At 39.3% G+C, this 25,433-nt stretch overlaps 1 protein-coding gene and 1 pseudogene across 5 annotated transcripts in view; one reads left to right on the top strand and one right to left on the bottom strand.

The window, feature by feature from the left end:
• Positions 1-25,433, top strand: part of FRMPD4 (FERM and PDZ domain containing 4) — a 768,746-nt gene that overhangs the window by 281,852 nt on the left and 461,461 nt on the right. The gene's annotated exons all lie outside the window — the stretch shown is intronic.
• On the bottom strand, positions 5,663-6,099 carry LOC109454993 (large ribosomal subunit protein eL21; annotated as a pseudogene).

Below are 25,433 nucleotides of genomic sequence, written 5' to 3' on the forward strand. Positions count from 1 at the left end.
TAAACCATCGATACTTTGGGATTGTTTTGTTATGGCAAATACCCTCTCCTACTAATGGAGATTCAAAGCTAAATTGAAAAAAAAAAAATCTCTCCAACCTGTAGTGTGATCAGAATGCCTTATGCATGCAGCTTAAATGAATAGTACAAAACCTTGTAGTGATGCCATCAAAGCGGAATGGTAACAGAATAAAACTTAGAAAGCTTTTTCAATTCTCATGTTGAAGCAGGGAAAAGAGATTTTATTAGAGAATAGGAAATGTAACTTTTTGAAAGTTACTGTGCACCCTTTTGACAATTTTAGAAGGTAAAGACATTGATTATTACCTTATTTGACTTCAAAGTGTTTCTTTCATCTTCTTTGACAAAGCACATTCCTAATACAACTATTAAATTTATTATTCATGAGTCTCGCATTTTAACTCATGTGGAGGTAGCTTTCTAATGCTGCTAGCAAGAATGTTAGAAGAGAGTAATAAAGAGGCTAGGAATACAGATATGTGAGAAGAAAATTGCTTAATAAGTAGTGATTAGTGAAATCTATAAGAAAGCAGAAACACTTTTTATGTATGATGCCCCTAAATAGAAAAGCAAGAGGTGGTGGGCAAAAAAGATGTTGGGTTTTCTCCTCAACTGGGCAACAATTGGTGTGATTGGCATATGTCAAATTTCAAATAATCTAAGTTCAACAATTGTTAGATATCTTTTTGTGTGTACCACTAGGCAATTATATAAGACATAATGTTTTATCACTTTGGTAATAGGTTGGCAAATTGCCCTGTAGGCCAAATCTGGCCCACTGCCTGTTTTGATAAATAAAGTTTTATTGTAACACAGCCACACCCATTTTTTACATATTGACTATGGTTGCCTTTCTGCTACATTGACAGACTTGAGTAGTTGCAGAAGAGATTGTATGGCCTACAAAGTCTAAACAATTTGCTACGTTGTCCTTTACAGAAGAAGGTTGGTGAACCCTTATACTTTTATTTCATATATTTCGAGCTGACTTTTAGACTTAAGCATAGATTTTAATCATAGAATACTTTGGTGCATACAAAAAAAGTGAAATACAAGCATAAGCTGACAACTTAGTTAAGGTATTCCTCAAACTTTTCTACGTAGAACCTATAGAGCTTGATCTATGTGAATCACTTTTCGATGCTCACAGTAAGTTTTGTCCATAATTTTCCACAAAATATTGCCTCGGTGTCATGTAAAACATCGGCGATCCAGCATTTCTTGTATGAGTACTCCATTACTGCCTCGAAGATTTTCTTCAAAGCTGGTGAAGCCTGTTCTACATGCTTTGATGCAGACATTTTCTTGATCTTCCCAGATGTTTTCAACAGAATTTCCTTTTTTCAACGACAACCAAGTCTCCTAGTCCTTTGTCAAATGGTCTTTAGTTGGTTGCCTGAAACTGGGAGGAATTGTGGTTGTCCAAACATGATTCCAGGAGTCCGACCAATTGTGCTTGCTCCAGGAAGGCAGGGATTCAAAAATGTCATTCGCTGTAAAATGAGCCCAGAGCCTTTAAAACGTGAGAGGCATGGGCTTCTTAGAATTCATGAAATGTTAGCTTGTTTGTTTCCCAGCAGGTGGGGAGTGGTTTGGTTCTTGGTTAATTGAGGGGAGAGAAGGAAAAACAGCATCCAGTCACATGGTTTTGCAGGTCTTTTGTAAGCCTGGCACTAGGTGTATACTTGAAATGTTCTGTTTATTCTTTGCTTTACTTTATCAAACTAAATAGACTTCCTACCAAGTCTGAAAGTGAAACCTCACTGAAAGGTTCTTTGCGAGTCTCTAGATTTTGAGCCGCTCCCCTCTTCTAGGGGCTGCAGTCAGTCGCATGGATAGCAGTGGTGCTTGGTTGCTGACAGGGGCGCTTGGGGGAGGGAAGCTCCACTCCCTGAGCTCAGGCAGCTTCGCCTTGGAGCCTAAATCAGCCTCATACCTGGAACTTTCCAATTTACATAATCCTGCTCCTCTTTCCTATGCAGCACATCAATGTCCTGTGAAAATCTAGAAGCCCCTTGTTGGATTAACAGGGTGAGATCGTTCTTTGAGAGATTTTTCATTCACTGGTGTGGTTCAGAAGAGCTGTGCCTAATGAGCAGGTGTTTCCACTCATTTCTCACATTTCTAGCTGCTGCTGCTGCACTTCAGAGCAGTTTCCCACAGCGCATGGTCGTTAAAAAGTATCTGAGGATCTGTTCAGTAAAGCTGTTCTTCTCTGTCAGGGCACCCCAATATTTGGGGGGTCTAGAAACCCTGTTTTCATTTCCCTGGCAGTTGGGGGTTCTAAAACTATGTAACCCCAGGTCCAGTGGAGGAAGGGCTGCTCATTTCCAGAACTCTCCTTGTAGATGAAAAAGGCTAATGATTCAAGGCAACAGGGAGCCTGCAAGAGCAGCCAGCTTTGAAATGTGCCCGGTAAGGACTGGGGTTCGGGCCTTTCTACTGATTGTCCATCCCAGTTTGGGCTGCATGTTCTATTTTTTTTTTCTTTATGCCAGATGGGATTATATAAGCAGCTTTGAAAATGAAAAATAAACCTTTTCATTTTCCTATACTTTGCTTTTGTGGGCTCCTGGAAGCATTGTGAAAGCCGGGGCCATTTTCCACCATGAAAACACAACAGAGGAATCGTTTGCGCTTTAGAGCTTAGTGTTTGTGCTTCTAACTTGTTCCAGTTGAAGAGCTACATTACAACTGGGCAAAATTCCGGAGATAATAGGCAGGGTTGCAGTGGTTACATATTCAATTTTTCAGAGCCCAAGAAAACTAAGGCAAAGGACTCATAAGACTCGGAAGCCAAAACCTGGATGAGCTCTTCTCCTGATGAGCAAGCATGGGACCTCATACCGCACAGTCAACACGACTTAAGGGGAACCCAGAGGCTTCCTGGGTTCATTAACTTTTGGGAACACAGAAGTTCATATCAACAGTTTCCAGAGACCTGGGGATGAAGGAAGGAACTAACAGTAGTGAAACCCAATCTGGCTGTCAGCTAGCGCCATTCTCAGAATTTGAGAGGCTAGCCCCAGAGGTTCCCTCTCTACTTGGTTCCTGGTTGTACCACAATTTAGATTGCCGATTACCCCTTCCTGTCACCTTCACACAGACATCCACTGACTGTGCCCTTTAGTGCGGCTATCGTCCCTTAGATCCCTGCTGGCATAGACAGCTGCCATATCAGGTCATCACTGCCTGACACGGGCCCATGGTTGATGCTTGAGGTTAGTCATATCTTAACCACTGCACAGGACGTCTGTAGAATAGTCTAGGTTGGTGCTGAGCCAGCAGGCTTCAGTTCGTTTATTTAGGTCTTTTCTCCAGGATGAAGTGACATTCAGATCTCAAGTCCTTCCCCAAGTACCTTCACTCTTGCTCTATCCTTGGAAATTGTTTCAACAAGATCTTCTCCCTGTGTGTCCATCAAAGTCACCTTAGAAGACTTGTTAAAATGTGGACTGCTGGGCCCACTGCCAGGGTTTCTGATTCAGTAGGTCTGGAGTGCGGCCTGGGAATTAGTCATCTCAGACGAATTCCCAGGAAATGCTGATGCTGCTGTTCCGAGGACCACACTTTGGGAACCAAGAACAAGAGGAAAAGAGAACAAGAACGGAAGAACAAGGAGGAGATGGAAAGAGAAGTTAGAGATTTTGAAAGTGAGAGAGACCCACCGTGGCTTGTTTGGAAAGGCCTGTGAGCCAGGGAATACAGGTGGCCTCTAGAAGTTGAATCCAGAAGCCACAGACAAAGGACCGCCAAATCCATCCTAGATAAGAAAACTTTCTTCAAGGCAAACATTAACTGCAAGGAGGTGACTCTGCCTACAGCCACTTTCTCAATGGCCACTATCACAGTTTTAGAATTTCCAAGGTCTCCTTTACTAATTGAAGTTTCCACTTTCATTTGCATGACTAAAGGATTCCTTCAAGCAACTAAGATAATCCTCTGTGCAAAGCATATACAGAGGAGGCCAAAAAATGTATATATATTTTAAGAAAGGAAAAAAACTGTATTAAAATTGTAATACTCAATATATACCGATAACAAAAGAGTGAGTACAAGTCATGTGTATACATTTTTTTTGACACCCCGGGTATTTACTTTCTACTCAGAAGAACCCCAAACTGCTGCAGCTCTTGGTTACAAAGATAAAAAATGCAAACTTCGAGCCGAGCACAAGCTCAAGGTCTCTATGACTTTCTTTGACCAGAAGTTTCTGGAAATGGGAAGGTTTTCTGTGATGACAAAGCCTTAAGTGACTTCTGCTTAAAATAGCTATGGTTGGATGAGGCAGGTAATTGGAAGATATTAACAGATTCTGCACCCAGAGCATAGTGGTAAATTAAATCTGGGCTGCTCTCCAGAGATATATTTGGAGCAAGGCATCACCTCCTTGCAGCCAACCACAATGGGGGGCGGTGCTGAGCAAGAGGCCACAGGTGTGCTTATCCATCTTGCTCCAGGGATCTCCAGCTTTTCCCTCTGGCTGTATGTCACTAAGGCCAGAAAGAAAAATGACATTAATATTCAAATTCAAGGTGAGCCAATAGAAGAGAATGTCATCAGAAGTAAGAGCACAGTGTTTGGAAAGAAAGGTGTATCAGGAAATGCCACATTTCTCTCTTTTCCTCAATCAAATATTCACCTGCCTCAGCTACCACCTGCCTGATAAGGCAGAGTGTACAGCGGAGAGGGTCCCAGCTCCTACCTTGAAGCTCATTTAGGGATTAAGCAGGCCAGGACCGTTAAAGTGGGGCCCCTGCTCTTCATTTCATCATGACTGCTGCTGCGATGCTCAGGGTACAAGATGGCGTTTGAAAGGGGGGACCTTTGCTGATGGTCCTGCTCTCCCTTCTTATAAGCTTGGCCTCTGTATTTTCCATACAGCTCATAAGGTCACACATCTTGGTACCCTTTCTCTAAGCCACTGCTCAGATAGTTTCAGAAGACATCTGCTACCTCTGAGGCTCGGGCTGAGGCTGAGATCAGGTCTCTGGGCCTGCAGGACTCCATTGTACATGGAAGCCACCAGTCGGCTGACCGAGACTGGGGAACTCTAACTTTTCCTGGGGCCGGTCACTCCCTCTCCCTCACCCTTTAGACTCTTCTCCAGCTCTAAACCTTCACAGGCTTAGCCTTTAGAATGGAGGTCAGCAAACCTCACTGAAAAGGGCCAGCTTTGCTGGCCTTATTGTCTCTGTCGCAGCTACTGAACTCTGCCGTTGTCACGTGAAACCAGCCACAGACAATTCGTATATTAATGAGTACATTCATGTTCCCATAAAACTTTTATATGGACACTGAAATTTGAGCTTCGTATAACTTGCATATGTCAAAAAATGATTATTTTATTGTTTCCCAACAATTTAAAAGTGTACATGCCATTCTTAGCTTGTGCATGGTACAAAGTGGGTGATGGGCCAGACTGGACTGGTGTCCTGCAGTTTTCTGACCCCTGCATTAGAAACCAAAGCCTTTTTACTGTTCTCAGGGATAATGCCATGTCCAGATGGCCAGTAGAAGATATAAACAATTCCTCAGTATTTTTATTTCTTTAAATATTTCTTTGGGGGAGAGGACACCGCACTTCTACTCAATTAAGAGAAATATTTTTAACAGTGTGGAGGTCTTATATTTTTTTACACTTATGTCATAAATTCATAGGGAATGGGTTCCAGCAGCGCAGGCTCCTTCCCATTGGTTCTCACAGTGCGCTTCTCTGGGTGGGGCCGGCTGGCGCTTCAGTGACCCCAGGTACCTTTCTCTTTGGCTTTCTTCTTTTTTTTGATCATTTTCCTTTACACATTTCAGGAAGCTATCTCGGCTCTTCGAGTGTTTAATATACTCAATGCGAACATTAATTCTCTTGGCAACAATCTTACCCTTGTTTGTTTACAGCAATGGCAACCGCATGCTGAGTAACACTGTATACCCTGCCAGTTTTGCCATGATAACATTGGTGGGGCATTCCTTTTTGAACAGTGCCCATTCCCTCGATGTCCACAATATCACCTTTCTTGTAGATTCGCATGTATGTGGCCACAGGAACAACTCCATGTCCTCTAAAAGGCCGACAGAACATAGAGTAATGGCTCTCCTGTTTTCCTTTTGTGTAAGATATTTAGGTGAATTACTGGAAGATGGCGGTCCCGGCTGAGAAGCAGCCCTCAGTGTTTTTTGTTTGTTTGTTTAAACATAATTTCACATCACTCTTTGCTGGCCAGCGCTGGCCTCCTCTCAAATCCAGCTTTTTCTTCTGTCAGGGACCCTTGGTACTACTCTAGCCCATCACATTTCGTCATGATTCTCTTAGTTAGTGGGCTTCCAACCTTGGTGGTATATATAAGAATTGCCTTTGTATTTTTACCAAGTTCCTCAAGTGGTTTCAATGCCCACCCAATTTTGAGACACACAGGCATCAATATGTTGTTTATAATATGCCATTCTGCACTTAAACCTGCAGTTTCTTTGCCTGGGATGGTTTATCCGCTTCCTTTCTCTGGTCCACTTAACCTGACTCTTATCTTGTAAAAACATAAGTCAATTGGTAGTGCTTCTGGGCAGACTCCCTGATCCCTATCTTATTTTGAGCTCTTAAAGCAAGCTGCATATCCTTTATGATGGCACGATTACCAGACCTTGCTTTGAATGTCTAGTTGCTATCTTCCCAGCCAGGATGTAAGCTTGTAGACTGGGCCTTCTCTGATATTTTATTTCTAACCTCGTATCATACCAGACATAAAATAGAGACTCAGTAGAAGATGGTGGTAGGAATGAATGCAAATGCACCCAGAGAATGGGTGGCAAGTGATAAGGAATGGGCAGGACATGAGAGGCATGGATAGAGATTTCTAGTAATTTCTAGTCTTAATTGCCTAGCTTTGTTGTTAGCAGTGATCTATCTGGGCTTACTTTGCCTTTTCTGAATTTTTAGGATGAAATGTTGCACTTGTTAATTAGTTCACACAAAATGACCTGAACCAGTGGTTCTCCAAATGTGGTCCCTGGGCCATCTTCATTAGTCTCACCTGTTAGAAATGCTACTTCTGGAGCCCTACCCAGATCCACTGAGTCAGGAACTCAGTGTTTTAGCTAATCCTCCAAATAATTCTGATGAGCCCTCATGTTTAAGGCTCACTGTGTCTAGATCACTGGTTCTCAAACTGGCTACACATTGAAACCAACTAGGGAGCTTTAAAAAATACTGATGCTTGTGTCCCCGTCCCCACTCCAGTGATAATGCTAGTTTGTGTTTGTAAATATTTAACAATTGTCTTCTTGGAACATAAGGAGCCATGATGTATAGTGCCTGCCCATTTCTCTGGTGTAAATACTCCCATCACTGCCAGTTTCAATGTATTAATGTTAATGTCACTGAACACGGAGTTGGGAAGACATGTGCATTATTGGCTCTTGGGAGCTGCTAGGAGCCAAGCTGGCTTCAGCACAAATTGGTCCCGTCCCCAGAGATCCAGTCTAATCGGTCCAGGTTGTGACCTGGGCAACAGAAGTTTTGAGAAATGCCCCAGCTGATTCCAATGTGAAGCAAAGTTTCAGATCCACACCAGTAGAGTGCTAGTGAAATAAATTTGTTAGTGAGTACACCTCTCACCCAGCCATGGGCAAAATACTTCCTGCTCCTTTGATTCCATCCCTCCTGTACTATGATAAAGCAGGTTCTTTAGAGAAGTCACTGATTTTCAAACCAAGAAAAAAAGTTGTTTAAGAATTTTATTCATTTTCCCAAATTTTCTTCTCAAAAAATGTTTGTATAAATATAGGACTAAATGTAATGTTAAAAATCTGTACAGCAATCCCCCCTTATCCACGGTTTCACTTTCCACAGTTTCAGTTACCCACTGTCTCAGCTACCCATGGTCGGCTGTGATCTGAAAATATTAAATGGAAAATTGCAGAAGCAAACAATTAATACATTTTAAATTACATACTATTCTGAGTAGCCTGGTGAAATCTCACTGCCGAGATGTGAATCATTCCTTTGTCCAGAAATTAGAGGACGGGGGAGGGGGAGAGAAAAGAGAAGAGAGACCAGAAGGGAAGGAAAGAGAGGGGGAGGGAGGAATCACATTCACATAACTTTTATTACAGTATATTCTAATTGTTTTATTTTATTATTAGTTATTTTGTTATTGCTTACTGTGCCTCATTTATAAATCAAGCTTTGTCATAGGCGTGTATGTATAGGAAAAAATATATATAGTGTTTGGTACTATCTGTTGTTTCAAGCATTCACTGGGGGTCTTGGAACATATTCCCCTTGGATAAGGGGTACTGCTCTATAGTTTAAATCAAGTTTAGTTTACATTTAACAATTTAAATGAAATTTTTAGATCATAAAATATCATAGTTGAGACAAGATAATTTTTCTTCCCTGTATAACTGTATTTCAAGACAGTGATTGATGTTATATCTGTTTTAAAGTTGGCTTCAAATATTCAAAACATTTAACATTAATATAATATCTAAATTTAAGCAATATAGCAATGTTTTGTATTTTCAAAATTAGAATAAACTACAATTGGCATATATAGTTTGACTAAAAGGCACAGAAAATATAAAGACATGTGGCATTTTGAAAAATCTGGTACTAGTGAGAAAGGTAAACCATAAGTGATTTTCTTTTATGTGGCTTGCCATAGTCATGTTTGAAAAATGTATTTCTCAGATCCTCAGGAAGAAAAATGGCTTAATAAGAGCAACAAATATAAAATTGATTTAACAAAATGAATCATTCTAGTGTCACATTTGGTCTTCTGTGGATGAATAAAAATGAGAAGCCATTATAAGTGGGTTATTCTTCATATACTCTGATAAAATCATCAGTAATGAAAAGATGCTATTAATGAATGTCCATTAAATACAAATAAATCTGGAAATTTCACCTACTGGATTATAGGTGGTAGTTATTAACTAGGTCTTAATTCAATTATTTGTTCCAAATATTCCTGCAGAATTGGAGGAGGGGAAATAGAAGTGGTTTTCATGAATTAAAGTTGACCAAGAGTGGATGATTATTGAAGCAGAGTGACAGTCACATGGAGATTCATTAAATTATTGTCTAATTTATGTTTGAAATTCTCCATAATGAAAGGTTTAAAATATTCATTACAGTTTCATTGTTTATACCTGGTGTGCTAAGCATAGTGGAAAATACAGAGAAACGCAAGGGGTAGTTCTAGCTCTCAAGATACAAGGAAAAATAAAGACACATTCTAACTCACTTACCTGGTAGTCCATATTCATACATTTTTCAGATGAATGAAGTTTACCCATTATGTGTGCAAACTTTGAAAACAATTTTAGAATTTTTTTCCAAAATGTTATCTCTTGCCCTGTGTTCTTAAACTTGGTATACTGAATATATTTTAACCTTTTCTTGAGGTCCAGTCTCACATTAGCCATCAGTTTGTTCTGTGCTTTCTATCGTGATTGTCTTGAAGGTTGTTCATTCAATCAACAAACGTTTACTGGTGCTGACAATGGGCTAGGAACTGGGGTTGTAGCAGTGAAGGAGACAAGAATCTCTGCCCTTCTGGCACTTACATTCTACTGGCTGTTGAGATGTGTTGGGTGGCTTAGGTGAGGACTTCGTGAAGAGGCACCAAATAGCCCAGAGCCCTACACTTAATTCCAGCTCTCCTGTATGTTCGTTGTAGTAAAATTCATTCATCTCCTTTCTCTTTCTGAGTTGTCACTGTTGTTACCTCTCAGTTTACCTACCGTGAGTGATTTAAAAAAAAAAAAATTTGAGTTAGGCTTCCTTGCCCAGCATTCAGGTCATTGCTACTGTCATCTGCATGACGTGGTCACTAGATTTGTTATAAATGTGCATTAAATAAAACAAACTAGGCCTCTGAGTAAATTCTTGAGTTGTGGTTGGGTAGCTCTTGTCTTACTGTCTCATCCACCTCTCCCAATTATTTTTGTGTTTCTGTGTTACTATTAATAGATAGCTGAGCTTTCTGGATGTGTGTATGATTCATTCACTTGGCATTTAATGAATACTTATTAAGCACCTACTATGTGCCAAGTACTATTCTAGGAGCTGAGGATACATGGTATAAAACATAAATACAGTGCATGCTTGAGAGCTAGGAGAAGGTACAAGTGTTTGTAATATCCTGTGCTACACGGAGAAGCGTTTGTAAAAGTGCCTCACCAAGCTGGGCATGGGGGATCAAGGAGGGGTGTGGAACCTGGAAGAGGATGGAGATGCTTGGAAGTTTGGGCTTGTAAAGTTCGATGTGCTTCTGAGACTTGCAAGTAGAGATATCCTGCAGACAATTGGAATTTCTGTTATTTATTATTGCATAACAAACCACCCTAAAACTTACTAGTTTAAAACAACCACAGTATATTATTTCTCCCAGTTCAGTGGGTTTTCTGGAGAATTCTACCACTGGTTTTGCTTGAGCTCATTCATACGGCTGCATTCATCTAGGACGGCAGCTATCCTGGAAGGTCCGAGAAAGCCTCACACGCTTGTTTGGCAAAGGCTGTCGGCTATTGGCTGGGGCACCTTAGTTCTCCTCCATGGGGTCTCTGATCCTGCAGGACACTAGATTGGCTTCCTTCCTTTCATGGTCTCTGGGCAGCATTCCAAGGCTGCAGAAGCAGAAGCAGCAAGGCCTCTTTAGACACAGCTTGGGAAGACACGTAATGTCATTTCAGCTATAATCTTTTGACCAAGCAATTTACAAGACCAACCCAGGTCTGAGCAGTTGGGAAATAGACTCATGCTCTTAAAGGGAGGAGCAACCTAGTCACCTTGCAAAGGGTCTTTGCACACAGGATGATAAGAAGCTGTGGCCATATTTTGTAATCTCCCACAGTTGCGTAGATGCTTTTGAATTTCAAGAGAGTAATTTGGATGGAAGATAGAGGGATTTGGAAGTTACCGATGTATAGATTAGAGGCTACTAATCCTGACTACACATCAGTTTCTCCTGTGGAACAGGGGCAGTTTTCCATATACTCCACGTTCAATAATGACTATTTTTCTGCAAGAAAGAGATGTCCTAAAATATTGGGGTGAGGGGGACAACTCAGGGCTTCATAGAGAAATGACACTGGACACCAAAGTGAAGACCCAACCTCACTTCTTGCACTGATTCCATGGAAACTCGGTCAACAAATCAACTTTCATCTCTAGTCCTAACCACAGACTTTAGTATCCACACAGGGATTTATTGTGTTCAATAAAGAATTTGTAATAAAATTAATATTTAATGAATTCTTTAATAGCTTTTGTAGTGTTCTAGTTTGCATGATATCTTGCTAACCTAGCCTTCTTGGTTAATTGTATATTTGTTTCTTTACCAGAATTCTTTCACACATGAGCTGGATTTTAAGTCCTCATTTGCCATTAATTATCATGGAAAAGATGGCTTCAGCCTGCCCATTATCTGTTGGTATTGGATACTAGACAAATGAGGGAATTCTCTTGAGGCATTTATAGCTGAGCCCTGGGAAAGCCTTGGAAAAGAAAATGTTGCTTAGAGAGCATAAAATTTTTCTATTTCTTAGTATTCTTAATTCTCTAATGCTGTAATGCTGTCCTTTCCAATCAGTAGCCACTAGCCATGTGTGCATATTTATATTAATTTTAAAGTCATTGAGTTACATAAAATTAAAAGTGGAGTTCCTCACTTGAACTGATCATATTTCAAGTGTTCAATAATTCCACGTTACCAGTGGCTACCATCTTGGATAGTTCTGATGTGGAATGTTTCCATCCACATGGCAAGTTCTGTCCAACTACCGCTCTGACATTTCTTGTCCAATTAACGATAAAACTGGTAATGCCAGTGTTAGATCCCCATGCTGTGGATTAAAATCAAGGGTGAAGGGTATTTTCCTATGTGATTTAAAATACCCATTGCAATTGAAATATATTTTAGGAGGACCGTACATATAGGGAATACAATACAGTTATGTTTGAGACCATTTGTGAATTAACAGAGTTCATGTGTACATTTCGTATTGATGGAATTAAAGAAAATCTCACAAGCTGGTATGAAGGGCCCAAATGCACATAATAAAATCTAACAAGTATAAATATAAACACTTATCTTGTTGGTTTAAATCAGGAGTTCACAAACTTTCTGTAAAGAGCCAGTTAATAAATATTTTTGACTTTACATGCCAGCCAGTTTCTGTTATAACTACTCAACTTTGACACTGTAGCATGAAAGCTGTCATAAACAGTATCTAAAAAATTGTGCGTGGCTGTGTTCCGATAAAACGTTATTTAAGAAGAAGCAGTGATAGGCTAGATTTGGTTTTCCAGCTGTAGTTTGTCCGCCCCTGCACTTGGTCAGTTGTTTCAGTGCAAAATGAGGAAGCTTGGCCTGATGACAGTTGACCTGTACTGCCCTAGGGGATCTTTAGTTGGCTGGGGACTCGCTTTAGCCAGTTGCCTTAGGTAATGCCATTTCAGTCTGTGTTGATAGACATGCTCCATCCAAAGTCGGGGAAGGAAGAATTGCATTTTAGTTCACTGTAGGACTTTGCATTCCATCTGGATATTGACAATCTGGATATTGCATGGAATGTTCAAGAATTCGGAAACTGAATAAAAGGAGAATGGAAGGCACTGGGGTCTAACTTATTAATGGTGAATTATTTGGGGGTGTGAGTATATCTGTTTTTAAGTATTTGAGGTCCTGGCGTTTGGCAGGATGTATGATTTATCTGAGTAATTTTGAAGATTAGAAATTGAATAAATAGGTATAAGTTTTATAAAAGGAGAACTTTAAGAATATTATAGTGGTTTCAAAATGGGCTACCTTACAAAGTAGATAGTGTTCCATGAATGAAGGGTTTTAGAAAAAGGAGGGATAATTATCCATGAGTTGGTTGAAGAATGTGTTCTAGAACTGGGTAGAAGTTTGGAAAAATAATCGTCTAAATTATAGTTATACTATCAGATTAGATCTAAGTTGCATGTAGAGAAATCTCAAACCAAAGTTGCTTAAATAAAAAATAAAAAAAGAAGAAGAATCTGTTGGCTCACATAGCCGAAAAGTTTCACGACAGGTCTGATTTTCAGACATGACTGGATCCAGAGGTCTTATCGAAGACTTTAGTTAAGACTGGCTACACAATTTGTAGGGCATAGCACAAAATAAAAATGCAGGGTCCCTTGGTCAAAAATTGTTACAAGTTTCAAAATGGCAATAGCAGAGCATTAAACCAAGGCTGGGGCCATTCCAAGTGCAGGGCCCTATGAAACTTCACAGGTTGCTTGCCTGGAAGCCAACCCTGTCTTCAGTTTATTGTCTGCCTCAGACTTGGATCTATTTATCTCTAGGTTAGCTTCATTTTTAGACAGCTTTTTGTCATTGGCAGCTCAAGGCTTGTATTTTTATAGCTGCAAAAGAGTGTTCCTCTACCCTGGTGACACCAGCAAATGATACCAGATAATTTCTAATAAACTTTTCTCATCTCTGAATCCAAATACTGGGGGTGCCAAAAAAAAAAAGTATACACATGACTTGTATTTATATTTTGTTCTTGGTATATATTGAATATTACAATTTTAGTACAGTTTTTTTCTTTTCTTAAAATGTGTATACATTTTTGGAGCACCCTCTGTATATGGTGGCACTCCATTTGGCCAGGTCTGGGTGACTTGTCTACCCCAGGGGCTGGGAGTAGAGGCAACTCTACTCAAACCATAAGGACCAAGAGAGAAAGGGATAGTTGCAAAATGAAAAACATGTTGGAGTTACTTGAAGAATTGTGGGAATGGATACAGCGTGGTCCAATGATAAATGTCTACTCTGTTTACCGAACAGCAATTATTACAGATAATGAAGAAGTGACTCAAAATAAGAAAAAGTCTTAATCCAGAGTTCTTGACAGTAAGTAAACAGATTCCTTTTGCTCTAAGAGTTTGCTAAATTTTTAAATTCTCTTTTCTCAAGTATCCATGTAAGACTTTTTTCTGTCTCATGTATATTCAGTATAACATTTGTATTCTTATCCTGAGCTGTTAAAAACTGTTAGAGGGATAGTGGATGGGGGGAGGGGGGTTCACACAGTGTGAGGGATATAAATGATAAATGTCTAAGTTTTGCTTTGTCTTGTGCACCTGAAACTAATTAAATAAAAAAATAAAAAAATAAAAATAAAAAAAAGAATTGTACCCTGAAAAAAAAAAAAACTGTTAAGATTCTGAGATCCAATACTTACTGTCCTGCCTCAATTATTTTTGTGCAGTGAAGTTTGTTCCCTGGAACCTTATTATATTTTTCAGGCCCACCTTTCATCTAAAACTCTGTTTAGTTTCTTAGGAGGGGAAATATGCGCTGTTTCCCCGAAAATAAGACCTAGCTGGACCATCAGCTCTAATGCGTCTTTTGGAGCAAAAATTAATATTAAGACCCGGTCTTGTTTGACTATACGATCGGGTCTTATCTAACATAAGACCAGGTCTTATATTAACACGTTGCGTAAGGCGGGGTTTAAATCCCTCGTGAAGATTCTCGTGATCCGTACGCAACGTGTTAATTTTTGCTCCAAAAGTTCCATTAGAGCTGATAGTCTGGCTAAGTTTTATTTTCGGGGAAACACGGTATGTATTTATATGTGTCAGCACATTGTTTAATAAGCTCTGCTCAAAACTTGACTTTTTTTTGGGTGAAATCATGGGTCAAATGCCTGGAAGGGAGAATAGAACCCGGTAGTGCCAGGACCGTGGAGAGTTGTAGTTGTAAATGGATTCAGCACTCATGCAAATTTCTCTAACCATGATATTCATTCTAATCCGGTGAGATCTCACTTATTTTCCTGTCAAGTTTGACACTTTTGGGGATCTGAATTAACTAACAATGTTATTTGAGTCAGTTTATCAGGGGAGGTAGGCGCAATTAATTATAGTCCAGCCCTGCCATAGTTCCTTGCAGCTCACAGACAACCCTTTTCTGAAGTCAGTTGTACTGAGGCAGAAGTTCAACACAAGATCTCTGCAATGAGATTTCTGGGGTTTGACTCCTGGTCCTGAGACTCGTGAGCTATGTTTCCTCGGGCAAATTTACCTCTCTGAGCTTCCTTTTTGTCATCTGTACAAATGTCATTGCTGGTATCTATGTGTAAGCCCACACCATGGAAACAATAAAAGGGCTTGCTTCCCTTAGGTCCAGCACACCTGCTGAGATTCACAGGGTACATTTTTCTGGGTCATTCAAGTAGGGTTTTAGAAAAATAAAATGAGATGTGAATGCCTTGACTTCCTGTTAGTATAAACAAGTTATCAATTACTGATATGCTTGGCTAAGCATACATTGGCATATATTTACATGGGTTGACACCTGTCACCAACCACCCCATACCCGTCCCAAACTGGCATGGCTTGTCCTCCACAAATCCATGAGGCACAAATTCACATTAAGTAAAAGTCTAAGATGATAGTCTTTTGCCTCTTTTTTCTTTTCTTTAACACCTGACTTTTGTGAGCTGTTAGGAGCAGGCTCCAGCTCTTGGCTGCCCCTGGCCACTTTCTGTAGCTACGTTGCCTGACTCCATTTATCTGCCAGGACACCCCTCTCCTGCCTCCCACCCACTTACACAGTCCATCTGGCCAGGCCCCAACCTCAAAGAGAGTAAGAAAATTGGGCTACTGATCACAGGAGGACTTGGCAGACAATGAGGATATTTTAGAGTGATCCACTTTCATTAGGGGGCAGAAAACTCCATTTTCAGCATCTTAAGTAGATGAAGTAGTGGAAGCAGCACATTATATTCTTGTTAAAAGCAGAGCTTTGGGGCCTGCTCTGCCCTTGAGTGGCAGCTCTGCCCCTGGTTTTTTGTTTGTTTGTTTGTTTTGTTTTTGCCTCTTTTCCTATCTTGAACAAAGGTCCTCGCTAGAATAAAGTGTCCCAAAGCTTTTAGAAAAACAAGAGCTATTTTAAGGAAGACTTAATGTTCTGATCTTTCACAGAAACATTGAAGTCTGGTCTATTAATTACATCAAAGTATTTTCCCTGCAAATATCTGGATTTTTCCAGCTGACAGGTTTGCACTTAGCTTTGATTGGTCTTGAATATTTTAAATATAAATTGTAGACTGTAAAGGCTTGATCGCCTCCTGCTATCTTCCAGAGAAGTAACTTGAACATGTCTTTCCAGTGATAGGCACTCATGGCCCATGGCTTTTAAAGACATATACGTCAGTCTGGTGTTTTTCAGAATCTAAATAGAAGCATTGAAAATACTCTTGGAGCTTTCTAAATTGACTTCCCTGAACTAAGTTAGAAATTAAAGTTGGGCTGAGGTGCATGTCTTTGGCTCATTAAGTCTTACAGCGTTTTCTCTGAAATGGCAGGTCTCCTGGGAAAAATCAAGAAAATGTTCTCTTTTAATTCCCTGAAAATTAGAAAGGCGAAATTTTCTGATAATTTAAACTTATTCTTTACTGGGACTGCATATTGAAAATGGAGCATGGCACCTGGGCAGATAAAGGAAATATATGAAAAGAAAGAAAGAAAGAAAATATATTTATGTTTGTATTCACTTACCAAAGTAGTCAGTAGCACAGTTGGAATTTTGAAAAGTCCCAAGGTACTTTCCCATGATTGCTAACAAAATCTACCCTGAATTAAAACTTACCACAGCTTTAGGTTACAGGAATAAAAATCCTGAATACCAAACAAATGCACATGTGGAGGGAGCCCCTGAGAAATATTTGTCTGCCTAGCTATGCAGAGATGGCACTAAGCTTCATGTGAATTCTTGAACATGCCTACCTTGCATGGTTGACAACCGCTGAGCTTGATTTCAAAGTTCAGGTTCTTGTCTCCACTGGCCACGCACATACTAAAACGGATAAATATCCCCACACCGTGCTCAGCCTTGACACAAACTGCAATAAAAATCACCACCCAGAGGTATAAAACATGGCAATGAGAGTTCTGCCAATGCGTTTTCCTTCCGGGCATCACCCTATGTGCTCATGGCCAAACTTAGGTCCACATTATATAAGAATATTTCATGGCCAAACAGGTGAGGCAACCTGGAACTCCTGAGCTCCAACGAAAAAAGATCCCTTCATGTGTTAGATGAAGGGTGTGTGTATTCCGCATTGAAGCAGTTATTGGCCATGGGTGAGCCAAGAACTAATGAGGAAATTTGATAGAGTAGTGGTGCCCAGGTCTCACCCCACAGCCACCAAATCAGAATTTGGGGCTGGTTTTCTGGCATGGGCACAAAGTGAATGTCCCACAAGTGAATCTCATTAAGAATTATGGCAGCCAGATGAAAACAACACCGTGTCTCCCACCAGTTGCCCGTCCGCCAGAGCTGACTCTTCCAATAGTCCCACCCTAGTCACCCATCTGGCCCACCCCCTCCTTTTGTGCCCGTTGGCTTACTCATTCTCACAACTCCTGGAAAACACCTCAAAGGGGAAAATTTCACTGAGTCATTTTTAAAATGTCACTGCAAGTGTAAGCAGTTCTGGCCTCACACAAGTAACAAAGGAAAATAATGGAGTACTAATGGTGGTAGTAGTTTAAGGAACTCAGTTTATTCCCAGGGGCTCCATTCATCAAATATCACTATAACTTTATAGCATATTCACCAGAAATCATTACATTTTGGTTGTGTTTAAGTCCCATTACCCAGGGTCATAAAATTCCCTCTAATAAGAAATCACGGCTGTCAAGTCCAGTCTGATTAAAGAGAATGACAGATGATCTGCAGCCTTGGCGATGATGCTTTTGGCTGCCCATTATTTCACATATGAAAGATGATTAAGTGATTATTAAAGGAAATCCATAGGTACAATTACAGGGCCTCACATCATAAATAATTCTAAAGGCACGTAATCTGCGCTTTTCATGTCTTTTATTGTTTGCATGCAATTTCTTGAATTGCCTCAACCCCTAGGAATTTCAACTCTCTACTTCATGTAAAATACCTTTCAAAAATCTCAAGAGCCATAGCAACACCATGACCATAAAACGTATGAGTTAGAGTCCTTCCAGCTAAGATAGAATGCTGTGTGTCATGAAGCACGCAGACTTACCAAACCAGAAAGCAGTGATTTAATTCCTCCTACTGTTTCACTTTCATAGTACTTGACAGTGTTTGGGGTCTTTTGTTTTAATGTATGTAATTATGTTATTATTATTTTTTTAATGGAATCTCCCAAAGTGCTTTTTAGTGCTCTTTTTTTGTCTTCCTTTATGTCATGTAATAATACAGTAGTAACCCACAAAAAGGACTTAAGTCATTTTTGATGATGGCAGCATTAATATATTCTGATACCTTGGCTATTCAAATTGGTACTAGCGACTTCCTAACAACAAAATGTTAAATACAGCCAAGGCTCAAATGTGTTTTTGGCATGTTGCTTGATGATAAAAAGAGAATTTCATTAAGAGGGAAAGAAATAATAGTGCTTCCATTCCATTCAGAGGGTGAAAACTGGAAAGGAACTAAAACTATGTTATAGCTCTTTTTGTGTAGATTCCCCTCTCTCTCCACTTGCACCATTGCACGATATCTTTTTTCTCCAACTTTTGGGAGAAAAGTATATCCAGCAATGTGTCAGTACATCCTCATATTTTCCCCATAACCTTTCCTTTATATCTCAACAAAAGCCATGCACAGCAGAAGCTATAAGGAGCTGTACATGAGGACTATTTGGGGGGGACATCTAGAAAACCTGAATGTATCTTACCTGTACAGACACACCTCGGAGACATTGTGGCTTCAGTTCCAGACCACTGCAAAAAGCGAGGATCTCAAGAAAGCAAGTCATAGTCTTTTTTCCTGGTGGAGGGTCTGGCCTTCAATTTATCAAAAAACACAACATCTGTGAAGTGCAATAAAGCAAAGCACAGGAAAACCGAGGTATGGATGTAAATGGAAGTGCAGCCTAATTTTTCTCTCCTCTAATTGTTGAAAGAAAGTATTAGAGTGGAAAAGGTGGCAATAATTTAAGTAAATATGATTTTTGGAGGGACTGTTTTAGAAGCCACTGAACAACCAATAATAAACAAGAAGTATACCCAGGTTCTTATGCTTTCAATGCACTTGCCCATCCGCCACATTCCTGTTGGTCCTTCTCAGCTGGATTCCAGTGTCATTTTGTTTTTGATAGGGCCGTCCCCTACCCTTCCATACTCCCATGCATTTTACAATAGCTCTTCTTAAATGTTATACATTATCAACCATATCGCATTGTATTTTAGCTATTTCCAAGTCAGTCTTCTCTAAACAAGTCTGAAATTCCTTTGTAGCAGAACTGGATTAAATTTACTTCGTTTCCACAACAAAATCAGTAGCTAGTTCTTGAAAAGATCAACAAAATTAATAATGTAATTAAGAAAAAAGAGAGAAGCACAAATATTAATGTCAGAAATGAAAATAGCCACATCACTACAGATCTCATGGACATTGAAAGGATAATATAGAAATGTTGTGGAAAACTCTATGCTCCCAAATTTGATAACATTGATGAAATGGATCAATTCCTTGACAGACACAATCTGCCAAATCTGACACAAGAAGAAATAAAAAATCTGAATAAGCCTATAAGTATTAGACATTGAATTAATGATCAATAACCTTCCCAAACAGGAAGCACCAGGCCCAGATGGGTTCACTGGTGAATTCTACCAAACATTTAAGGAAGAAATTACACCAATTTGCTGCAATCTCTTCCAGAAGATAGAAGCAGAAGGAATACTTTCTTACCCAGTCTTTGAGGTCAGCATTACCCTAATACCCAAACCAGACAAAGACATTACAAGAAAACTACAGACCCATATCTCCAATGAACATAGATGCAAAAATCTTCAGCAAAATATTAGCAGATTGAATCCAACAATGTGTAAAAAGAATTATACACAATGACCTAGTGGGATTTATCCCAACTGTGCAAGGCTGGTTCAACATTTGAAAATCAATTAATGTAATCTATCACATCAACAGGCTAAAAAAGAAAAATTACATCATATCGATAGAAGCAGAAAAAGCATTTAACAAAAACCAACACCGTTCATATGGGAACACTTTGTACTTCCATCCAATTTTGCTGTGAACTGAACACCGCTCTAAAAATCAAGTCTATTAAAAAATTAATTAAACCAAAAATTGCTTATGAATCAACTCTTTCCATATTAGAGAGCTTTCCCCTGAAGGCATTAGTCTGCTTTGGGTTTGGTTTCAATGAGCCGTCTCTTCTCTGCTGGTTGAATCAACTTTATCACATTTTGAAACACAACCAACATTTCTATGCACAATTCTCAAACGGGGACTCAGTGCCCTGTAGTGGCATAGCTGTGACTGGCCTCCATGCCACTGCCTACCATGTGACATGGACATTCATGATGATTCAATTAACCTGCCTTTGTTATTTCTGTAGTGGTATAGAGAAGCAGTATTCTTTAGTCACCAACAGGTGTTTTGAAACTTCGCCCTGTAGAATGGTGGCTGATAACTGGAGAGCATGTGCAAAGATGGCAGCCACATTGACACTGGAGTGAGGTGTAATGCCATGTTAGGAAGGATATTGTGAATTTGCATGATTACTTCTCTTTCACCTTGCCAGTCAAGCATGACAGAAGGATGAACCTCCTTGCCATCTGCTTCCCCTCCCTCTAAAGATGACAGCTTGCGTACTCTGTAGTCACTGTTTCCAAGTTTAACTAGGTACTGTGTTTCCCCCAAAATAAGACCTAGCTGGACAATCAGCTCTAATGCATCTTTTGGAGCAAAAATTAATATAAGACTCGGTCTTATTTTACTATAATATAAGACGGGGTCTTACATACTATAATATAATATAAGACCGGGTCTTAATATTAATTTTTGCTCCAAAAGACTCATTAGAGCTGATTGTCCAGCTAGCTCTTATTTTTGGGGAGACAGGGTATGTGCCCGATATTGAGCAGTAATTCCCAAATGTTAGTGTCCATCAGAATTACCTGGAGGCCTTGTTATAATCAGATTACTAGGCCTTACCTCCAGAGCCTCTGATTCATTAGGTTTTTGGTTGGGTCTGAGAATATGCATTTTTAACAAGTTTCCAAATGATGCTGAGGCTGTAGGTCTAGGGACCACACTTTAAGAACCTCTACTCTAGAAGAAGGTCTACCTACACAACAGAGGAAGAACTTGGTGGACGGTGTTAAGGCACCACACATTAGCACATCTGTTTATCTGACTTTTTTTTAATGGATAGATAGCTCAGAACATTTTCTCATGATAAAAAATATAGTGAGTGTTCCCGATTAAAAATATTGCCTGCGCAATTGCAGTTTCCTTTTAAGGCATTGGCAAACATAGTATGAAACGAGAACAAAGCCAGCAGGAGGTGGAGAACAATGTCAGATATGAAAAGTGGGAACTTTTCTGCCTGGTTTCAAATCCGTTCTTATGTTTTTATACCTGTTTGTCCATCTCAGGATTGCTGGATGGTTTTCTCAATTGTGCTAACTGCCTGGCTTAGATGCAGCACATAATCTTCTAAAGTAAATCTATGGACTTTGAAAGCTTTGTCATTTTTTGAATATGGCTTGATGGTCTTCCTGAATTGTTGGTAACTAACTCCTATTTTTCCTCCAAAATATTATGAAACATTTCTTTAATGTCAGAAACATCTAGGTGTGGTACTTTGATTATTGAAACAGACATATATGCCTTTTGGAGAAAATAGGGCCCCAGGTCAGTGGGAAATAACTGGTGAAAGAGTCCTTGTAAGAGGATTTATGCTAATTGGATGATTTAAAAATTGTCTATTTCTTTGGTAAAAGTCTGACAAATAGAGGTGGGGAGATCTATATCTTTTTTTTCTATGACCTGGCTAGTGGGTGGTATTTTACAATGTTATAATGAAAGCAAGTCTCAGATCAGCATTTGTATAGGTATTAATTAGTGATATGGCAAAAAGAAAGAATAAAAATGAGAGAAAAAAAAAAAAAAAAAAGAACAGATCTACTCTCTATTCTTTGGGAAGTTAGGGAAGCCCCTGTGCAGTACCCACCCCAAGAATTCTCTTGGAAACAGACATGGTGTGAGGTGTTCAGCTGTACCAGGCACAGAGTCCTCTGTCAAGTGGATGGTGGGTGAAGGTGAGAAATTTGGCTCAAGACCAAATCCTATGGCAGAATTCAGAGTATTACTTTTGGGTATACAGCTGTTGGTTTTGCCCAATTCTTATTCTTTTCTCATGCAATAGGGTCTGTATAGCCTTCCTGGTGACCACAATTCTGTAACACCACTCATTTCTTTAATGAAAAATGATTGCTAACACCGCTTATGCTAATTAACAAACCCTCTGGTGCAGATGTATTAGGTTGGTGCAAAAGTAATTGCGGTTTAAAAGGTTAAAAATAATTGCAAAAACCGTAATTACTTTTGCCCCAACCTAATAGATAACACATTTGAAGTGCTTGCCTTGGCTGCCTCTGAAACCTGGATTCCTCATTAGGGGCCTTTAAATGTAACCTAATTGTCTTTAGGATATGGGTTAAAATGAACTTATGTAACCATATTCATATCACTGTTTTGTGCCAGTTATAACAAGAAGCTAGCAGAGGTGAGATACAAAGTTATACAGGTTAATCACAGAGGCACTTAAAAAATTGGGGATAGCTGCCCTATTATCGATTGGACACGTAACAGGTGTAAGGAAAGAAGTGGGGGACTGTTAGTGTTTACTAAAGTACCATTATATAAAATTTGGAAATTTTGTGTATGATGTAGGTTAGTATGTAAGAAAATATTGTAAAAATAATTGTAACATTTTTGAATTCCATCTCAAGTCCCAGGAGTTTAGATTCTCTGAGGCATAAAAGCTATTGAGAGCAGAGGCGTGCTAAAAAAAAAGCTGGATGGATTTTTCGGAGGGAATACTGTTTCTTCTCACACGTTTCTATTTGTAGCACAACACTCGGGTAATGCTGATAGCAAGCCCTGCATCTAGTTATTATTATTATTATTATTTTCAATTAAAGTTTATTGAGGTGACAATTGTTGGTAAAGTTACATAGATTTCAGGTGTACAATTCTGTATTACATCATCTATAAATCCCATTGTGTGTTCACCACCCAGAGTCGGTTCTCCTTCCATCACCATATATTTGATCCCCCTTACCCTCATCTCCGACCCCCCTCCCCCCTTACCCTCTGGTAACTACTAAACTATTGTCTGTGTCTATGAGTTTTTGTTTCTCTTTTGTTTGTCTTGTTCTTATGTTGTTTTTGGTTTATATATCACATATCAGTGAAATCATATGGTTCTCTGCTTTTTCTGTGTGACTTACTTCGCTCAGCATTATAATCTCGAGATCCATCTATGTTGTCATATGGTCCTATTTCATCTTTTCTTACCGCCGAATAGTATTCCATTCTGTATATATACCACAACTTCTTTATTCATTCATCTATCGAAGGACATTTTGGTTGTTTCCATGTCTTGGCCACCGTAAATAAAGTTGCAATGAACATTGGAGCACACTTGTCTTTATGGATAAAGGTTTTCAGATTTTTTTGGTAGATACCCAGAAGAGGGACAATTTGGGCATGAAACAGAAGTTCCCAATGCCACCTTTCCTCTTTTATCCAAGATCTGGCCATAAATGTGATTTTCTTGCATGTGTGTTGAGAGTGACTTTTATACACAGAAAAGATTATTTAAGGGGCAAGTTTTTGAACTAACTTGATGTCCAATATATTAAAGTTATATACTCAAAATCCTGCTTGTCATTTAAAAATTTTTTTAATCTAGCAAAATTCAAAGTCACATTTATAAAGACATATTTAAATCTCCTGAAACATTTAAAATGGCGTTTCTATATTTCTTTTAAAGTTCTTCAATTGTCTGGCAAACCCTTCCAAGTATTGACATTACTCTTATAAAGCTAATGTTTTAAACTTAGACATGCAAGTGTTTTGTTCTCTTAAATGTTTCAGCCCCATCTACAAACTTTTAATGTCTAAACCGAGATCTAAAGCAGTTACTGAAATACACATGTTTTTAAAACTTTTATTTATTTTAAGTGTGTTTTTCCGGGACCCATCAGCTCTAAGTACAGTAGTTTCACTCTAGTTGTAGAGGGCACAGCTTACACTGGTCCGTGTGGGGATCGAACCGGCAACCCTGGTGTTAGGAGCATCACTTCTAACCAACTGAGCTAACCAGCCGCCCCTCAAGTGCACATTTTAAATTAGAATTCCAAGCCTAACCTATTAGACATTCCGTATACCAAAGTCTGTTAAATAATATAAAGTACTTATTATATCAAGTATATACAGATTAACTCTAATGCGTTGGGATTGATTTATTCTATCATTTCTATACTTGATTCTAAACCTTTCTTGAGTTAAAAGATATCCAATAAGGAAAAACATCATCCTCACCAAGGCAAGTTGAAGTTCCCATCTCAGTTCCCACCCAGTTTGTAATTCAGCCAAGCTGCACAGCACTGGTCTTGATTTATCCTTGTGACACTGATGAGAAATACCAACCACTGTTATTCTCCCTATTTCTTGACCAGTGATTCTCAATCTCTAATGTCCGCATGGATCACTTGGGGTCTCCTTGAAATGAAGATTTTGATTCAGGAGGTTTGGGTGGGACCTGCCTTTCTCTCAGGCTCCCAGGTGATGCCTACCTGCTGGTACACAGACCACAGTTGAGTAGCGAGGCCTTTGATTCAAGTGGCATTTTGCATAATTCTTCCATCTACTCACAGATGACTTCCTCCCCCAAGGAGATATGTGACTTCCTTCACAGTTTGATTGGTTTAGCATTTCTTTGACTCTCTTGCCATATTCAAATGTCATCCCCATTAGACTGCAGATTTCTCCAAGTTTTGTGGTCATAAAATTCACAGAATCCTTGAAGATTCAAATTACTCTGACTCATTTATAAGGGAAAAATGATAGTTTTGAAATAAATGGATAGAAGTGTTTTATGTGGGTGGGGGGGTGAGAAGGAATGGGATAAGGTTGCCAGATGGATGTATTGAACCCCCTTGAGTTTTATAAATATAAGTTATAGCATTTTATTTATTTTGTTTGTTTGTTTTTTATTTAGTTATTTTTTCGAGTTTTTAAACACTATTTTAACATCCAATATATGTTTCAGGTGTACAGCATAGTGGTTAGACATTTATAGAATTTAAGAAGTGACCCTCCTGACTAGTCTAGTTCCCACCTGGCACTATACATAGTTATTACCATATTATTGACTATATTGTCTATGCTTTACATCCCCATGACTATTTTGTAACTGCCAATTTGTACCTCTTAATCCCTCACCTTTTTCACCCTCCCTTCTATCCCCCCAATAAATCTAGTACCCATCTGACACCATACACAGTTATTACAATGTTATTGCCTATATTCCTTATGCTATACCCTACATCCCCATGACTACTGT

The sequence above is a fragment of the Rhinolophus sinicus genome, chromosome X, assembly GCF_036562045.2.
Source record: "Rhinolophus sinicus isolate RSC01 chromosome X, ASM3656204v1, whole genome shotgun sequence".
Taxonomy (NCBI): Eukaryota; Metazoa; Chordata; class Mammalia; order Chiroptera; family Rhinolophidae; genus Rhinolophus; species Rhinolophus sinicus.